Source organism: Rhipicephalus microplus, chromosome 3, assembly GCF_043290135.1.
Source record: "Rhipicephalus microplus isolate Deutch F79 chromosome 3, USDA_Rmic, whole genome shotgun sequence".
Classification (NCBI taxonomy): domain Eukaryota; kingdom Metazoa; phylum Arthropoda; class Arachnida; order Ixodida; family Ixodidae; genus Rhipicephalus; species Rhipicephalus microplus.
In genome coordinates this window covers 25645558-25663717 of record NC_134702.1, presented here as the reverse complement: position 1 = coordinate 25663717, position 18160 = coordinate 25645558, and the positions used below count along the sequence as shown (strand labels likewise).

Sequence of the window (18160 nt, the reverse complement as noted above, 5' to 3'; positions counted from 1 at the left end):
TTGTCACATTTGCCGGGTCGATTCGCCCCACTGAAATCAAGGCGTGGCCTTTAATATTCAGAGTCGAACAACTGTCACCTCGTCCCCTCCAGTGTCATAAATGTTGGCGCTATGGACACACTTTAAAAGGATGTAGGTCAGCTCCCAGATGCCGAAAATGTGGTGAGGCACATACTGCAAATGAATGCAATTGTACTGAAGAAAAGTGTTGTCTTTGTCATGAGCAGCACTGCGCAGATAACGCTAATTGCTCAGCCAAAGCGCGGGAGACTCAAATTATGGAAATTGTTGATCGCAGACGCTGTTCACGAAAAGACGCCATCGCTGAAATTCAGGCAAGAACCCAGGGATATGCTGGTGTTGCAGCCCGACATAATGCAACTTTAGAAGCTTCTCTTTCAGTGTCCATTGCAGACATGATTGAAAAAGCGATGGAGAAAGCTATAGATCGCCTGGCCACCACCCTTTGTGACTCCTTATCTCATATTGTAGCCACTCAGTTGACGCAAATATATGGGACACCAAGAGATATGAAGGATACTTCCCAAGACAACGTAACTCTCCCACCAAGTGAAGCAGACGCAGAGTCATCTCCTTCAGGGGTACAGGCTGCAGGGCCCTCTTGTACAGACAACCAGAGGATAGGTGAAGACATACTAGAGGATGATCAGGATTATGATGATATGGACATGGACATCAAATCCCTAAAGCGCACTCGATCCCCTGTCTCCAAAAATACTGGCTCTTCAAAACATTCAAAAAACAAAAAATACCAGAAGGAGAACCTATCGAAGAGCGATTTTCTTAAAGACAGCATTTTAGATAAGGTAGTTGCCGAAACAATTCTGTCAAAATGATAGGTTCTATCAAAATTCTTCATTGGAACTGCCGATCTATTCATTCAGCTAGTACAGATTTATTGTATTTATCTTGTAAATTCAATCCAGACATTATTGCACTGCAAGAAACGTGGCTGTCAGCACATAATTCGTTTTACCTACCTAATTTCCGGTCTTTTCGCCTGGATCGCCCATCCAAAGGTGGAGGTTTAGCGTTCTTTGTCAATAATAAAATTAGTTCAAAGATCAAAACTTCGTACAAAAGTATATCCCCCGAATGTGAAATTTTCGCTTTAGACATCACCTTGCCTGGATGCTCTCCCTTCTCTCTGGTAAATCTTTACTTTCCTCTGGGTGTACAAGACACGCGATGTTTAGACATGGCTGTTAGTTCGTGGTGCACAGAAAAAATTATGGTTGGAGATTTTAATTCTCACCACACTAGTTGGGGTTTTAGGACTGATCAATGTGGACAACGCTTGTGGGACTGGTCTATAGACCATAATTTATCATGCCTCAACGCTAGAACTCCCACATTTATCCGAGACCGATCCCGCTCTGCCTTAGATTTGAGTTTTATAAGCTCGGGTATTTCTAGCGTATCTTGGACTACTCTAGACTGCGCCACCAACAGTGACCACTTACCAGTACTGTTTGAAATTTCTTGCCCCATTATTCCATCTTACTCCCAAGCTCGAACCTTTATCAATTATTCCAAATTTAAAAATGACCTAGAAGTTGCTTTGACTACCCCCACTGAAGACAACGATGAAAATAAAGCCATGAAATTAAGTGCGGTAATTAAAAGAACGTTCAAAAAAGCAGAATTTTCTATTGAGTCTGATACGAGAAAGCCTTGTAGTCAGTGGTGGAATTCTGAGTGCTCTCGTGATCATAGACGACGACAAGCGGCTTGGAAGCAGCTAATTCATAATCAGTCCCCCAAAAATTGGGCAGATTACAAGTTTATTGCTGCTACATTTAAGCGCACCGTGGCTAAAGCTAAAGAAGACTATGACAAAAAACATTTCGACTTTCTTTCCAAACCTAGAAATAAGAAAGCGTTATTCCGATATATGAGATCGCGCAAAATTCTGCCGTCTCTAGCTAACTCTGATTATGACAGGTTATCGACGGAAGAAATGACTAATTCGTTAGAGGCAATCGGAAGAGGTTTAGCTAACAGATTTTCGTCGACTTTGACAATCAACTGGCAAAAGTCCTCTATAAAGACTGACTACGAAAAAGTGACATTGTCCGAAATGTCAAGCGTAATTAGAAACTTACCCTCTTCGGCTCCTGGTCCTGACGGTATAACAGTTCCTATGATTAAAATTTTATTCCAGATATCACCCGGCGACGTCCTCAACCTTATAAACTATTCCTTAAGCAATGCCTGGATACCACATGACTGGAAAATAGCTAGAGTGATTCCCATATTAAAAAAACAAGGGTCAGGTTTTAACATTGACAACATCAGACCAATCTCTCTAACATCTCACCTGATCAAAATTATAGAGAGAGTTCTCAATAATAGAATAAAAGTTTGGATGGCTGACAAGCTAATATTGAAACCATTTCAAATAGGTTTTCGTAGCGAATGCTCAATTTGGTGTGCTCATGCCGACTTAGAGAGCCGAATACAGCTTGCCCGAAAAAGACGACAATACGCGGTACTAGTAACACTAGACATAGCTAAAGCTTATGATAGCGTTGAGCACCCAATTTTATTGAATTCTTTACACGAATGTGACTTTCCGCGATATATTGTTGATTGGGTAGCAGAGTTTCTAAAATCGAGAGAATTTTATTGTGCAAAGGATGGATGTCACTCATCTAAATTCAAACAGCAACGTGGAGTACCTCAAGGGGCGGTCCTATCTCCGCTGTTATTCAATGTGTTGATGAGCTCAATTCCCATTGAACGAGATATCACTGTCTACATTTATGCAGACGACATTGCATTTTTCGTTGCAGACAGTGACATTTATTCTTTGCATCAAAAATTGCAAAAGTACATGTATTCTCTTGAAATTTGGCTGCATTCAATTTCATTGTCTCTAAACATCAGTAAAAGTGCGCTCCTGGTGTTCCCTATAGCAGATTCTATTCAAATTTCAGTACTTTATAATCAGGAACCGATTCCACAAGTAGAGTCTATCAAATATTTGGGCATTATTTATAACGAGAAACTTAACTGGAGCCCTCACATAGACTATAACGTGGCAAAGGCACAACGAGCTTCAGGCTTATTGCGAAGGTTGAGCAACAGAAAATATGGGTTACGTAGACACACCTTATTAATGATATATAAAATGTACATGCGCCCAATACTCGAATTTGGGTGTATATTATTTTCGGGTGGCCCTACGTACAAAATTAAACCGTTAGTTCTATTAGAGCGAGAAGCGTTACGGTTGTGTTTGCGACTCCCCAGGTATGTCGCTATTAATGTACTATATCATGAAGCTCGCATACCAACTATTCTTTGCCGATTCCGTATCTTAACAGTACAAACATACTTGAAATTTTACGGCTTATCAGCGAGACGGTCTGCATATGCCTTTATTAGTGACCCCGACGCCTTCTTCCTCGCTCACTGGCCACGCTTTCGTACTCCCCAGATTATTTTTGTACAAAAGAAACTTGAAAGCATAAAGGTGGATATCAGATCGGTAATTGGAACCAAAGCATTAAATCACAATATTACGATAGAATGTGATGAAATTTTTCCCCCACTATCTAAGTTTCAATCTTCGAGTTACTTAAATGACAGGTTAGAAGACTACATAGCTCATGCGGAAATAAAGAACATAATAGCCACAGACGCTTCTGTGAATAAAGAAAAGGCAGCAGTAGGAATCGTCTCAGATTACCTCGGTTGGTCATTCTCGGTAAGACTACCAGACTTCACTCCGGTTTTCGAAGCTGAGCTCCTGGCTATTATTTTAGCGCTACGAAAACTTCCTTCAAACGAAGAGAGTGCAATGATAATTACTGATTCTCTTTCGCTGTGTACTACTCTCACAGCTTCAGAACAATCAAGAGCTCTAGCGACATTACAAACATTAGTTCCACCTCATGTGAAGTTCCTGAAGTTAGTCTGGGTCCCGGGACACTGTGGCATACGGCTGAATGAAATAGCCGATTCACTATCTCGAGCCACACTTGATGGCCCTGTGATCTCGGTACTACCAGAATCGGAACACATAGTGTCGATCAGATATAGAAAATGGGCTATTTATACGGATATTATGGAAAATATTACTAAATATACGGACTATCAGCACCTAACATACCCCTGGAAACCTCAGTGGAGTCAATCTAAAAAGTTAGAAGTTATTTTAACCAAATTTCGATGTCGTGTCCCTCCATTAAACTTTTACTTGCACAGAGCTGGTCTGGCGATATCCCCCCTGTGTCCATTCTGTGAAGAAACGGAAACAATAGAGCATTACTTTATAACATGTAAAAACTATTCATTAATTAGGAAAAGACTTTTAATTGTTCCGTTTCAAGCAGTAGGTTTAAATTTAACTGCAGATAATGTTCTAAGTTTCGGTGCCTTTAGCTTGGGACATTGCCACAGGAGCGTATTCGATGCTGTATGCAATTTCATTCGAGAATCAAAGCGCATGTCATAATAATGCCTGCTTAAATATATTTCTGAAGACACTTGTCTAATTTTGAATGAAATTTGCATATTCATTTGATTGTGACCGGGTGAGATAAGCTCGATTGTCTGGTCTACTCAAAATTTCTGTCTTCCACTGTAGTATTACCTCACCTTTTCTCTTCTTGATTCAATCTTCAATTATTTGTTTAGTTTAATATTCCTTTTTAGTTAATTATTATTTTCTATTACATCATTAGTTTTTTCATTAAGGATAAACCTTTTAATATATCTCATATAGGATACTTCTAGATTTCATGGCCAATCCCCCATAGTGGGTATGTGCCAGTGCGAAGGGGCAACAACAACAACAACAACAACGGAACCGACGCCGTGGTTACCACCGTGAGCTCCCACTTCGAAAGGGTACCCCCTGCAGCGTGAAAAGGTTGCGCCATCCGTGTGCGGAAGAGAGGGTGCGAGAATCGCGGTGCGCGAAAGACCTGCTGCCACCTGCGACATGACGACGCCGCCAGAGAAGGCTCCGGACGCCGTGGCTAGCACCAGCACCGCGACTGAGGAGAACGACGATGATACCGACAACGAGTTAATCAGCGCGTACGTCGACGTCTCGAGCGACTACGAGAGCGACAACAACGAGACTGGAAAGTCGTCTGCAGCGGCGATGAAGTTCGCGATAAGCACCGCCGCGTTCCACGCAAAGTCGACCGACGCCTCAACAGCCGGTGCCCACTCCTCCGCGCTCAACCTGAATGCAACCCTCCAGCCATCGGCGAGCAAGACGAACCCCTGGCAGCCGAACGTCTGCGAGTACGAGGAGACGACGCCGCAGTGCCGGTTGCGGGTCAAGCGCGACATCATGGACCTCCTCAACGACCCGCCGCCGGGAGTGTACGTCGCGCTGGCGGAGCACAATATCACCGTGATGGACGCGCTGGTGCTGGGCCCCGATGACACGCCGTACGAGGGCGGGTTTTTTCACTTCGTGATACAGTGCCCGCCCGATTACCCGATCCAGCCACCACGCGTTCGCTTTATGACGACCGGCTACGGCTGTGTGCGCTTCAACCCGAACCTGTACGAGTGTGGCAAGGTGTGCCTCAGCATACTGGGCACCTGGACAGGGCCGGCATGGAGCCCCGCGCAGTGCATCGCCAGTGTGCTCCTCTCGATCCAGTCGCTGCTCTGTGAAAACCCGTACCACAACGAGCCGGGCTACGAGACCGAGAGGCGGCCGGGGGACTCCAAGCGGTACAACCTCATCGTGCAGCACGAGACAATCCGCGTGGCCGTGTGCGACGCCATCGAGGCCTGCCTCAACGGATCTTCGACTTGCCCAGCTCCCCTGAGGGAGGTGATGCTCAAGACATTCCCGCACTACTACGACAAGTACGAGGCGGTTGTCGTGTCCAACGAAGATCTAACGGGCATGTTCATGGAAGATCCCTTTGGCGCAAAGAGGGGGCAGTTCCAGTACAAGACATTGCTCAAGAGACTGCAGGCATTGAAAGGACGAGTGCAAGAGTGGTTAAAGGCCACACGTGAACGGAGCGAATGAGTGACTGAACTTTTGTGTTGCTGCCCCGGAAAGGAGTCAATGGTCGAATCTGTAACATTTTTTTCTAATTTCAGCAGAGTTATCTCGGGACTGATTAAAAGAAGACAGGCGCATTAAACAATCTTCACGCCGCCTGTAACAATGACGTTACATTTGATTCGGGGTCGTTCGTTTTCACATTTATTTACGTTATGGAAATGCAAAATACTAATAAAGATAAATGGAACAACAAAGGGCTGTTGTTTTTGTGCCGTCGAACAAAACATGATCAATCTGAAAAAAAAAACATGGTATGAAAAGTAAATGGTAAAATAACAATCAATCTTCTACCTAAATACAAGATAAGGATTCCTAAACGCCCATGAAGTGGCGTACGGTATGGTATGAAAAAACTTTATTTAGGTCCGTCGGGGCGTGAACTAGCACGTAGCGGGCCGCTCCCACGTCGGGAGAAATATTGCTTAACCTCTCCGTCATGTCCTGGGTCCGTTGGAGCTTCCTACTTGGGCAATGTAACGTTTTCAACACAAAATGGAAGGCACTGCCAGGGCATATAATCTAATTTGGCAAAGTCTGAGCAAAGCACGCACCAGTGTGACGCCTGAATTTCTGGATAAATTTTGTGCAAGAGTTTCGGACTGCGATATGCCCCGGCAAAAATTTTTCTTCGAAATAACGAAAATATTTTCGGGGAAGGGATGCAGCTGCCTATTTTCGGATTTGTATGCCACAGACGACAAAAATTTAGGGGGATGGCACGGGTCTGGTGTGCCACTTCCTGGCTATAGCCTATATGTCAGATAGACAGACAGACAGACAGACAGACAGGCAGGCAGATAGACAGACAGACAGACAGACAGACAGACAGACAGACAGACAGAGAGACAGACGATAGATAGATAGATAGATAGATAGATAGATAGATAGATAGATAGATAGATAGATAGATAGATAGATAGATAGATAGATAGATAGATAGATAGATAGATAGATAGATAGATAGATAGATAGATAGATAGATAGATAGATAGATAGATAGATAGATAGATAGATAGATAGATAGATAGATAGATAGATAGATAGATAGATAAGGGATAGAGCAGGAAAAAGAATATAGGTTAAATATCGTAGAGTTAGGTGCTACCTACATGTAAACAAATAAATAAGTACACATATTTACAAAAGTGAATGTGTATACCTAAATAAGGCGTAGCAGGGAGGTAGTGCCGTAGCAAGGGCCCAGACTCCTCTCTCTCTCATCTGATTTTTTTTTCATGCGAACTATTTCTTGGTGACCTTCGGCAACTTTCACCGTATCTGTCTATAGAGCAGCTTACGTTTAAGTGTTCTCGCGTGCACCCCCTTAACTTGACATGAGCGATTATTAGGATGGGAGGGCGAGATGGATTGACGAACATGACGCGCTAGTCAAGACATGAATAATGTCACCCGTCGTTTTTGTCATCAAACACTTCCCGCCAGACAGTGGCACGTATGTGCCGCTTCTATGCTGGTATGTGCCACAGGAGATAGACACTTAGTATGTATACCCAGGAATTACGAGAACACACAAGGGCGATTTTAGCACGCGAACGGCAAGAAATACCCAACTTCGGTAGCGTCGACCCGACGAATGCAAAGAATAAATGCCACGGTCCCAGCTGGAATCCAACCCAGACATTCTGCGTGGCAGTGAAGCATCTTACCACACAGCTACGCCATGTCTCGAAACTTCTTTCAAATAGACGCTAACCTTCGTGAAAACGTCCATGGTGGTTGCAGGGCTGCCCACCCAATTTTATAAACATTACATATGTACTCTTCTGATACAGCCGTCACGTCGGGTTAACGTCAATTGTGGTTAGGTGCCCTGCGCTGTAGTTCATTTTTGTAGAGTGGCCAGGGCCAACATCGTCGCGAGCATCAGCGCTTCATATCAGCTTCTGGTGCTGCTAATACGCATGTTCGAGTTGGTGTCGTTGCGCAAGTGCAAACCACTGATTATGTAAGCATCTGGAACTCTTCAACATATGTCTGTGCGTGTAACATTCGTGCATATATTAGCGTCATTTTATGACGTGTCGCTCAATAAAAAAATGCAATACGGTCACCTTCCTTTCGCATTCTACGCATAACGTCGATTCCCAGGTACGTGGGATCTGCCAATCTTATTTTTTTTCCTATAGCATCATCATCTTCATCAGCCTGACTACGTCCACTGCAGGAGAAAGGCCTCTCTCAAGTTCCGCCAGTCAACTTGATCCTGTGCTTGCTGCTGCCAATTTATCCCCGCAAACTTCTTAATCTCATCTGCCCACCTAACCTTCTGTCTCCCCCTATCCTGCTTGCCTTCTCTGGAAATTGATTGATCGATTGATTGATTGATTGATTGAATAATTGATTGATAGATAGATAGATTTATTGATAGATTGATTGATTGATTGATTGATTGATTGATTGATTGATTGATTGATTGATTGATTGATTGATTGATTGATTTATATGTGGGGTTTAACGTCCCAAAACCACTATATGATTATGAGCGACGCCGTAGTGAAGGGCTCCGGAAATTTCGACCACCTGGGGTTCTTTAACGTGCACCCAAATCTGAGTACACGGGCCTACAACATTTCCGCCTCCATCGAAAATGCAGCCGCCGCCGCCGCGATTCATCCCACAACCTTCGTTCCAGCAGCCGAGTACCTTAGCCACTACACCACCGTGGCTGGGCCCTTCTCTGGGAATCCAGTTAGTTGCCTTTAACGACCAGCGGTTATCCTGTCTACGTGCTACATTCCAGGCCCATGTCCACTTCTTCTTCTTCATTTCAACTATGATATCCTTAACCCCGGTTTGTTCCCTAATCCACTCCTCTCTCTTCTTGTATCTTAAGGTTATACCTACCAATTTTCTTTCCATTGCTAGCTGCGTCATCCTCAATTTAAGCTGAACTCTCTTTGTAAGTCTCCACGTTTCTGCTCAGTAGCTACGCACCGGCAAGATGCAGCTGTTCTATACCTTGCTCTTGACAGATAGTAGCAATCTACCTGTCATGATATGAGAGTGTTTGCCAAATGTGCTCCACCCCATTACTATTCTTCTAGTTACTTCAATCTCGTGGTTGGGCTCCGCGGTTATTGCCTGTCCTAAGTAGACGTAGTCTTTTACAAATTCAAGTGCATTATTACCTATCTAGAAGCACTGCTCTCTTCCGAGGTTGTTGTACATTTCTTTCGTTTTCTGCAGATTAAGTTTAAGACCTACCTTTCTGCTCTCCTTGTCTGACTCTGTCATGATAAGTTGCGATTCGTCCCCTGAGTTACTTAGTAATGCAACGTTATCGGCGAAGCAAAGATTACTAAGGTAGTCTTTATTAACTCTAATACCTATCTGTTCCCATTCTAGGGTTCTGAAAACCTCCTGTAAGCATGCGGTAAATAGTATTGGGGAGATTGTATCCAATTGCCTTACACCCGTCTTGATTGGTATTCTGTTGATTTCTTTATGAAGCAATATGGTAGCAGTTGATCCCCTCTAGATTCTTCCCGGGATGTTTATGTATGCTTCATCGACGCCCTGATTCCGCATTGCGTGCATGACTACTGATATTTCGACTGAATCAAACGCCTTCTAGTAATCTATGAAGGTTGTGTAAAGTGTTTGAATATATTCTGAGCATTTATTTCTTACCTGATTGATAGTATGAATGCCGTCGATTGTTGAGTAGCTGTTCGAAATCCTGCTTGGTCCTTTGCTTGATTGAATTCTAATTTTGCCTTAATTCTGTTAGCCATTACCTTTGTAAATAGGTTGTATACTACGGAGAGCAAGATGATAGGCCTGTAATTTTTCAAGTCCTTGTGCTCTCCTTCTTATGTATTAGGATGATGTTAGCATTCTTCCAAGATTCTGGTACTCTTCCCGTCAGGAGACACCTCGTAAACAGGGTCGCTAGTTTTTCTAACACAATGTGTCCATCTTTAGGCAGATCTGATGTTACGTGTTCCCCACCAGCAGCTTTGCCTCTTCGCATGTTCCCCAAGGCTTTTCTGACTTCTTCTATCATTACTGGTGGGTGGGGTGTCATCTGGACTACCGCTAGTTCTTATACAATGATCGTGGTTGTCCCGGCTACTGTACAGATATTTATAAAACCCCTCCGCTGCTTTAACTCTCCTATCCCACATGCACACGTCAATTTGCTATAGCATACAGAGCACCAAATGACATTCCACCATAACTGCCTGCCAGAGCCCCCTCTTCATATCACAGTGATCCCTCCCCTTCAAAAAAAGAAGAAAAAGAAAATTCTACCTACGCGCCTTGGCGTGGTTCACGTGCCTGGTTGGCAAGTCAGTTAGAGAAAGAGGAAGCCTTCGTTCCCGTCACGCAAGCAGCCAAGCAGGAGAACGATGAAGAGGAGGTGCTGCTGCAGCGAAAAGTGGGTGTTTGCCACAGCACGAGAACAAGAAGGGGTTTTTCATTTTGGAACCGACGCTGTGGTTACCACCGTGGGCTCGCACTTCGAAAAGGTACCCCCGCAGCGTGAAAAGGTCGCGCCATCCGTGTGAGGAAGAGAGGGTGCGAGAATCGCGGTGCGTGAAAGACCTGCTACCACCTGCGACATGACGACGCCGCCAGAGAAGGCTCCGGACGCCGTGGCCAGCACCAGCACCGCGACTGAGGAGAATGATGACGATACCGACAACGAGTTATTCAGCGCGTATATCGACGTCTCGAGCGACTACGAGAGCGACAACGACGAGACTGGCAAGTCGTCTGCAGCGGCGATGAAGTTCGCGATAAGCACCGCCGCGTTCCACGCAAAGTCGACCGACGCCTCAACAGCCGGTGCCCACTCCTCCGCACTCAACCTGAATGCAACCCTCCAGCCATCGGCGAGCAAGACGAACCCGTGGCAGCCGAACGTCTGCGAGTACGAGGAGACGACGCCGCAGTGCCGGTTGCGGGTCAAGCGCGACATCATGGACCTCCTCAACGACCCGCCACCAGGAGTGTACGTCGCGCCGGCGGAGCACAATATCACCGTGATGGACGCGCTGGTGCTGGGCCCCGATGACACGCCGTACGAGGGCAGGTTTTTTCACTTCGTGATACAGTGCCCACCCGACTACCCGATCAAGCCACCACGCGTTCGCTTCATGACCACCAGCTACGGCTGCGTGCGCTTCAACCCGAACCTGTACGAGTGTGGCAAGGTGTCCTCAGCATACTGGGCACCTGGACAGGGCCGGCATGGAGCCCCGCGCAGTGCATCGCCAGTGTGCTCCTCTCGATCCAGTCGCTGCTCTGTGAAAACCCGTACCACAACGAGCCGGGCTACGAGACCGAGAGGCGGCCGGGGGACTCCAAGCGGTACAACCTCATCGTGCAGCACGAGACAATCCGCGTGTCCGTGTGCGACGCCATCGAGGCCTGCCTCAACGGATCTTCGACTTGTCCCGCTCCCCTGAGGGAGGTGATGCTCAAGACATTCCCCGACTACTACGACAAGTACGAGGCGGTTGTCGTGTCCAACGAACATCTAACGGGCATGTTCATGGAAGATCCCTTTGGCGCCAAGAGGGGGCAGTTCCAGTACAAGACATTGCTCAAGAGACTGCAGGCATTGAAAGGACGAGTGCAAGAGTGGTTAAAGGCCACACGTGAACGGAGCGAATGAGTGGCTGAACTTTTGTGTTGCGGCCCCGGAAAGGAGTCAATGGTCGAATCTGTAACGTTTTTTTTTCTAATTTCTGCGGAGTTATCTCGGGACTGATTAAAAGAAGACAGGCACATTAAACAATCTTCACGCCGCCTGTAACAATGACGTTATATTTGATTCGGGGTCGTTCGTTTTGACATTTATTTACGTTATGGAAATGCAAAATACTAATAAAGATAAATGGAACAACAAAGGGCTGTTGTTTTTGTGCCGTCGAACAAAACATGATCAATCTGAAATAAAAACATGAAATGAAAAGTAAATGGTAAAATAACAATCTTCTACTTAAATACAAGATAAGGATTCCTAAACGCCCATGAAGTTGCGTATGGTATGGTATGAAAAAAACTTTATTTACGTCCGTCGGGGCGTGAACTAGCACGTAGCGGGCCGCTCCCACGTCGGGACAAATATGCCTAACCTCTCCGTCATGTCCTGGGCCCGTTGGAGCTTCCTACTTAGACAATGTAACGTTTTCAACACAAAATGGAAGGCACTGCCAGAGCATATAATCTAGTTTGGCAAAGTCTGAGCAAAGCACGCATCAGTGTGACGCCTGAATTTCTTGATAAATTTTGTGCAAGAGTGTGGGACTGGGATATGCCCCGACAAAAATTTTGTTCGAAATAAAAATATTTTCGGGGGAGGGATGCAGCTGCCTATCTTCGGCTTTGTATGCCACAGACGAAAAAAATTGAGGGGGCTGGCACGGGTCTGGTGTGCCACATCCTGGCTATAGCCTATATGTCATAAGACAGACAGACAGACAGACAGACAGACAGACAGATAAATAGATAGAAAGACAGACAGATAGATAGATAGATAGATAGATAGATAGATAGATAGATAGATAGATAGATAGATAGATAGATAGATAGATAGATAGATAGATAGATAGATAGATAGATAGATAGATAGATAGATAGATAGATAGATAGATAGATAGATAGATAGATAGATAGATAGATAGATAGATAGATAGATAGATAGATAGATAGATAGATAGATAGATAGATAGATAGATAGATAGATAGATAGATAGATAGATAGATAGATAGATAGATAGATAGATAGATAGATAGATAGATAGATAGATAGATAGATAGATAGATAGATAGATAGATAGATAGATAGGGAATAGAGCACGAAAAACAATAAAGGGTACATATCGTAGAGTTAGGTGCTACTTACAAGTCAACAAATAAATAAGTACACATATTTACGAAAATGATTGCGTATACCTAAATAAGGCGTATCAGAAAGGTAGTGCCATAGCAAGGGCCCATGCTCCTCCCTCTCTTCTCAGATTTTTTTTTTTTTTTGATTCGAAGCATTTTTTGTCGAACTTCGGCGACTTTGACCGTATCTGTCTATATAGCAGCTTACGTTTAAGTGCTCTCGCCTGCACCCCCTTAACTTAACCATTATTTGGATGGGAGGGTAAGATGTATTGACGAACATGACGCGCTAGTCAAGACATGAAAAATGTCACAATCCCGTCGTGTACGTCGCCAAACGCTTCCCGCCAGATGTGGCCCATACCCACGGGCGGGTATGTGCCGCTTCTATGCTGGTATGTGCCACGGGAGATAGACACTTAGTATGTATACCCAGGAATTACGAGAACACACAAGGGCGATTTTAGCACGCGAACGGCAAGAAATACCCAACTTCGGTAGCGTCGGCCCCACGAATGCCAAGAAGAAATGCCACGGTCTTAGCTGGTATCGAACCCAAGCATTCTGCGTGCCAGTGAAGCATCTTACAACAGAGCTACGCCATGTCTCGGAACTTCTCTTCAAATAGACACTAACCTTCGTGAAAACGTCAGTGGTGGTTGCAGGGCTGCCCACCCAATTTTATAAACATTACATATGTACTCTTCTGATACAGCCGTCACGTCGGGTTAACATCAATTGTGGTTAGGTGCTATGCGCTGAAGTTCATTTTGGTAGCAGTGGCCAGGGCCATCATCATCGCGAGCATCAGCGCTTCATATCAGCTTCTGGTGCTGCTAATACGCATGTTCGAGTTGGTGTCGTTGCGCAAGTGCAAACAACTGATTGTGTGAGCATCTGTAACTCTTCAACATATGTCTGGGCATGTAACATTTGTGCATATATTAGCGTCATTTTATGACGTGTCGCTCAATAAAAAATTGCAACATGGACACCTTCCTTCCGCATGCTTTGCATAACGTCAATTCTCAGGTACGTGGGATTTGCCATTTTTTTTCTATAGCATCATCATCATCAGCCTGACTACATCCACTGCAGGACAAAGGCCTCTCTCAAGTTCCGCCAGTCAACTTGGTCCTGTGCTTGCTGCTGCCAATTTATCCCCGCAAACTTCTTAATCTCACCTGCCCACCAAACCTTCTGCCTCCCTCTATCCCGCTTGCCTTCTCTGGGAATTGATTGATTGATTGATTGATTGATTGATTGATTGATTGATTGATTGATTGATTGATTGATTGATTGATTGATTGATTGATTGATTGATTGATTGATTGATTGATTGATTGATTGATTGATTGATTGATTGATTGATAAGTGGGGTTTAACATCCCAAAACCACTATATGATTATGAGAGACGCCGTGGTGAAGGACTCCGGAAATTTCGACCGTCTGAAGTTCTTTAACGTGCACCCAAATCTGAGTACACAAGCCTACAACATTTCCGCCTCCATAGGAAATACAGCCGCCGCCGCCGGGATTCGATCCCGCAACCTGCGGGTCAGCAGCCGAGTACCTTAGCCCCTAGACCACCGCGGTGGGGCCCTTTTCTGGGAATCCAGTTTGTTGCCATTAACGACCAGCGGTTATCCTGTCTACGTGCTACATTCCAGGCCCATGTCCATTTCTTCTTGATTTCAACTATGATATGCTTAACACCGGTTTTTTCCCTAATCCACTCCTCTCTCTTCTTGTCTCTTAAGGTTATACCTACCACTTTTCTTCCATTACTACCTGCGTCATCCTCAATTTAAGCTGAACTCTTTTTGTAAGTCTCCACGTTTCTGCTCCATAGCTAAGCAACGGCAAGATGCAGCTGTTCTATACCTTGCTCTTGAGGGATAGTGGTAATCTACCTGTCATGATATGAGAGTGTTTGCCAAATGTGCTCCACCCCATTATTATTCTTCTAGTTACTTCAATCTCGTGGCTCGGCTCCCAGGTTATTCCCTGTATTATGTAAACATAGTCTTTACAACTTCAAGTGCATTTTTACCCATCTCGAAGAGTAGCTCTCTTCCGAGGTTGTTGTACTTTCTTTCGTTTTCTGCAGATTAATTTTAAGAGCTACCTTTCTGCTCTCCTTGTCTGACTCCGTCATGATGAGTTGCGATTCGTCCCCTGAGTTACATAGTAATGCAACGTTATCGGCGAAGCACAGATTCCTAAGGTAGTCTTTATTAACTATAATACCTATCTGTTCCCATTCTAGGGTTCTGAAAACCTCCTGTAAGCACGCGGTAAATAGAATTGGGGAGATTGTATCCCACTGCTTTACACCCTTCTTGATTGGTATTCTGTTCATTTCTGTATGAAGCAATATGGCAGCAGTTGATCCCCTCTAGATTTTTCCCAGGATGTTTATATATGCTTCATCGACGCCCTGATTACGCATTGTATGCATGACTACTGATATTTCTACTGAATCAAACGCCTTTGCGTTACTTATGAAGGCTACCTATAGTGGTTGGTTATATTCTGAGCATTTCTCTATTACCTGATTGATAGTATGAATCTGGTCGATTGTTCAGTAGCCTGTTCAAAATCCTACTTGGTCCTTTGCTTGATTGAATTCAAATTGTGCCTTCATTCTGTTAGCAATTACCTTGGTAAATAGCTTGTATACTATTGAGATCAAGCTGATAGGCCTGTATTTCTTCAAGTCCTTGTCCTCTCCTTTCCTATGTATTGGGATGATATTAGCATTCTTCCAAGATTCTGGTACTCTTCCCGTAAGGAGATACCTCGTAAACAGGGTCGCTAGTTTTTCTAACACAATGTGTCCTTCATCTTTCAGCAGATCTGATGTTACGTGATCCCCACCAGCAGCTTTGCCTCTTTGCATGCTCTCCAAGGCTTTTCTGACTTCTTCTATCATTACTGGTGGGGTGTCATCTGGACTACCGCAAGTTCTTATACAATGGTCGTGGTTGTCCTGGCTACTGTACAGATAACTGTAAAACTCCTCTGCTAATTTAACTATCCTATCCCACATGCATACATCAATTTGCTATAGCATACAAAGCACCAAATGACATTCGACCACATCTGCCTGCCAGAGCCCCCTCTTCATTTCACAATGATCTCAACCCCCCCACCCAAAAAAAAAGAAAAAAAGAAAATTCTACCTACACCAAGCAGCTGCGTTATTGAAGAAGAAGCAGGAAACGCTCGAACACGCAAGTAGCTGGTCGTGCTTGCTCTAGGGTTTTGGCCTAAGTTTGTGTAGTGGCTGAGGTTTCTTTGTCTTTATTAGGTGTTGCTATAGTGCTTTTACAGCTAAGTAAGCGCTTTTAGCGCTAGAAAGATCACTTAGATGCAGTTTTCTTCACCTGGACCAGGGGCTTGCCTCTGGTCTGCTTCACTTCCGTCACAGGAAATACCAGTGGATCAGTTTCTACGCAACGGCATTCCTGCAGTTCCTGTGGCCCTCGTCCCTAGCAATGACGGCTTCATTCGGATGAAGAATCTGAAGGTGATCCAGGCGGAGCTTAGAGCTGCGACGTCTCACTTTCACAGCATCACAGAGGTCCGCCAGTTCGGCAGAGGTGGTATTCTATGTTTTTCATCTGATCAGCTCTGTGTCCAAGACCTATTGAAGTGCTCGAGTTTCGCGACCAATCCGGTGAGCGCCTTTATTCCCCCGCATCTGGCATGTGTGAAAGGTATTGTTCGCGGTGTCGATGTTAACTTGACCCCGTCTGAGGTATTAGAGATGTTTGCCGTGACTGGTGCTATTTCCGTTTATAGGTGTGCACGACTAGTAGAGAAGCAGAAGACGCCGACTGAGTCAGTAATTGTAACCTTTGCTGGAGCGAATCTCCCAAGCGAAATCAAGGCATGGCCACTAATATACAGAGTGGAACCGCTATCACCGCGACCACTCCAGTGTACGAAGTGCTGGCGATACGGTCACACTATTAAAGGATGCAGGTCAGAACTCAGATGCCGAGTGTGTGGTGACAACCACGAAACTAATTACTGCAAAGCTAAAGAAGAGAAATGTTGTCTCTGCAACGAACAACACTGTGCAGATAATCCTGATTGTTCAGCAAAGGCTCGAGAAATGCAAATTCTTGAAATTATAGGGCGTAGGCGCTGTTCTCGACGAGAAGCCCTAGCGGAAATACAGACTAGAACTCAGGGGTATGCCAGTGTTGCAGCACGACATCTCTCGGAAATAAATGGGTCGATTTCCCTGAATATAGCGGAGGCCATAGAAAAGGCTCTAGAAAAAGCCATGGAACGACTGACTTCTAACCTTTGCGATTCTCTATCTCAAATTTTGGCTAACCAGATGACTCGCATATTTGGTACAACGGGAGAGTCAGGCCTAGTATCCCAACATGTTGAGAGTTCACGACCAATAGCTGACGGTGAATCTGAAACTGCGCCATCGTATTATCCGCCCGCAGGAGCCTCTGCAATAGGCGTCCACAGCCAAAATGAGGAATTTGAAAACCGCACCATCGCATTCTCCATCAACAGCACCCTCTGCAGTAGATATACAAAGTGTAAGTGAGGACAAAGCTGCATATACAATAAATTCCGATGACATGGATTTGGACCCTAGGTCCCTGAAGAGATCTAGATCCCCTGTGTCAAGGAAAACTAACTCACCGAAACAAACAAAGAACAAAAAGTATCTGAAAGAAAAGGAGAGCCTTTCAATGAGGGATTTCTTGAAAGAAAGCATTCTAGAGAAAGCTATAGCGGAAGCAGCTCTTTCGAAACCATAGGGTGGCTTAAGATTCTCCATTGGAATTGCCGATCAATCCATTCTGCATCTACGAATTTGGTATACTTGACTTCTAAATTCGCTCCTGATATTAGAGCATTACAAGAGACATGGCCATCTGTACATAGTTTGTTCCATTTAAATAACTTCCAATCTTTTCGACTAGACCGTCCATCAAGAGGTGGGGGTCTAGCTCTCTTTATTAATAATAAAATTAGTATGAAAGTCAAATGCTTATACAAACATATGTCGCCAGAATGCGAAATTTTGGCAGTAGACATTACACTGCCCAACTGCACTCCTTTCACTTTAGTTAATATGTATTTTCCGGATGGAGTTCAAGACACACAAAGTTTGGATCTAGCTACAAAATCGTGGTGCAAAGACAAAGTTTTAGTTGGAGACTTTAATTCCCACCACACGAGTTGGG

At 44.6% G+C, this 18160-nt stretch overlaps 2 pseudogenes; both read left to right on the top strand.

The window, feature by feature from the left end:
* The first annotated feature begins 5125 nt into the window (after positions 1-5125).
* On the top strand, positions 5126-6031 carry LOC119186931 (ubiquitin-conjugating enzyme E2 Z pseudogene; annotated as a pseudogene).
* Positions 6032-10977: 4946 nt separating this feature from the next.
* On the top strand, positions 10978-11714 carry LOC119186932 (ubiquitin-conjugating enzyme E2 Z pseudogene; annotated as a pseudogene).
* The last annotated feature ends 6446 nt before the right edge of the window (positions 11715-18160 follow it).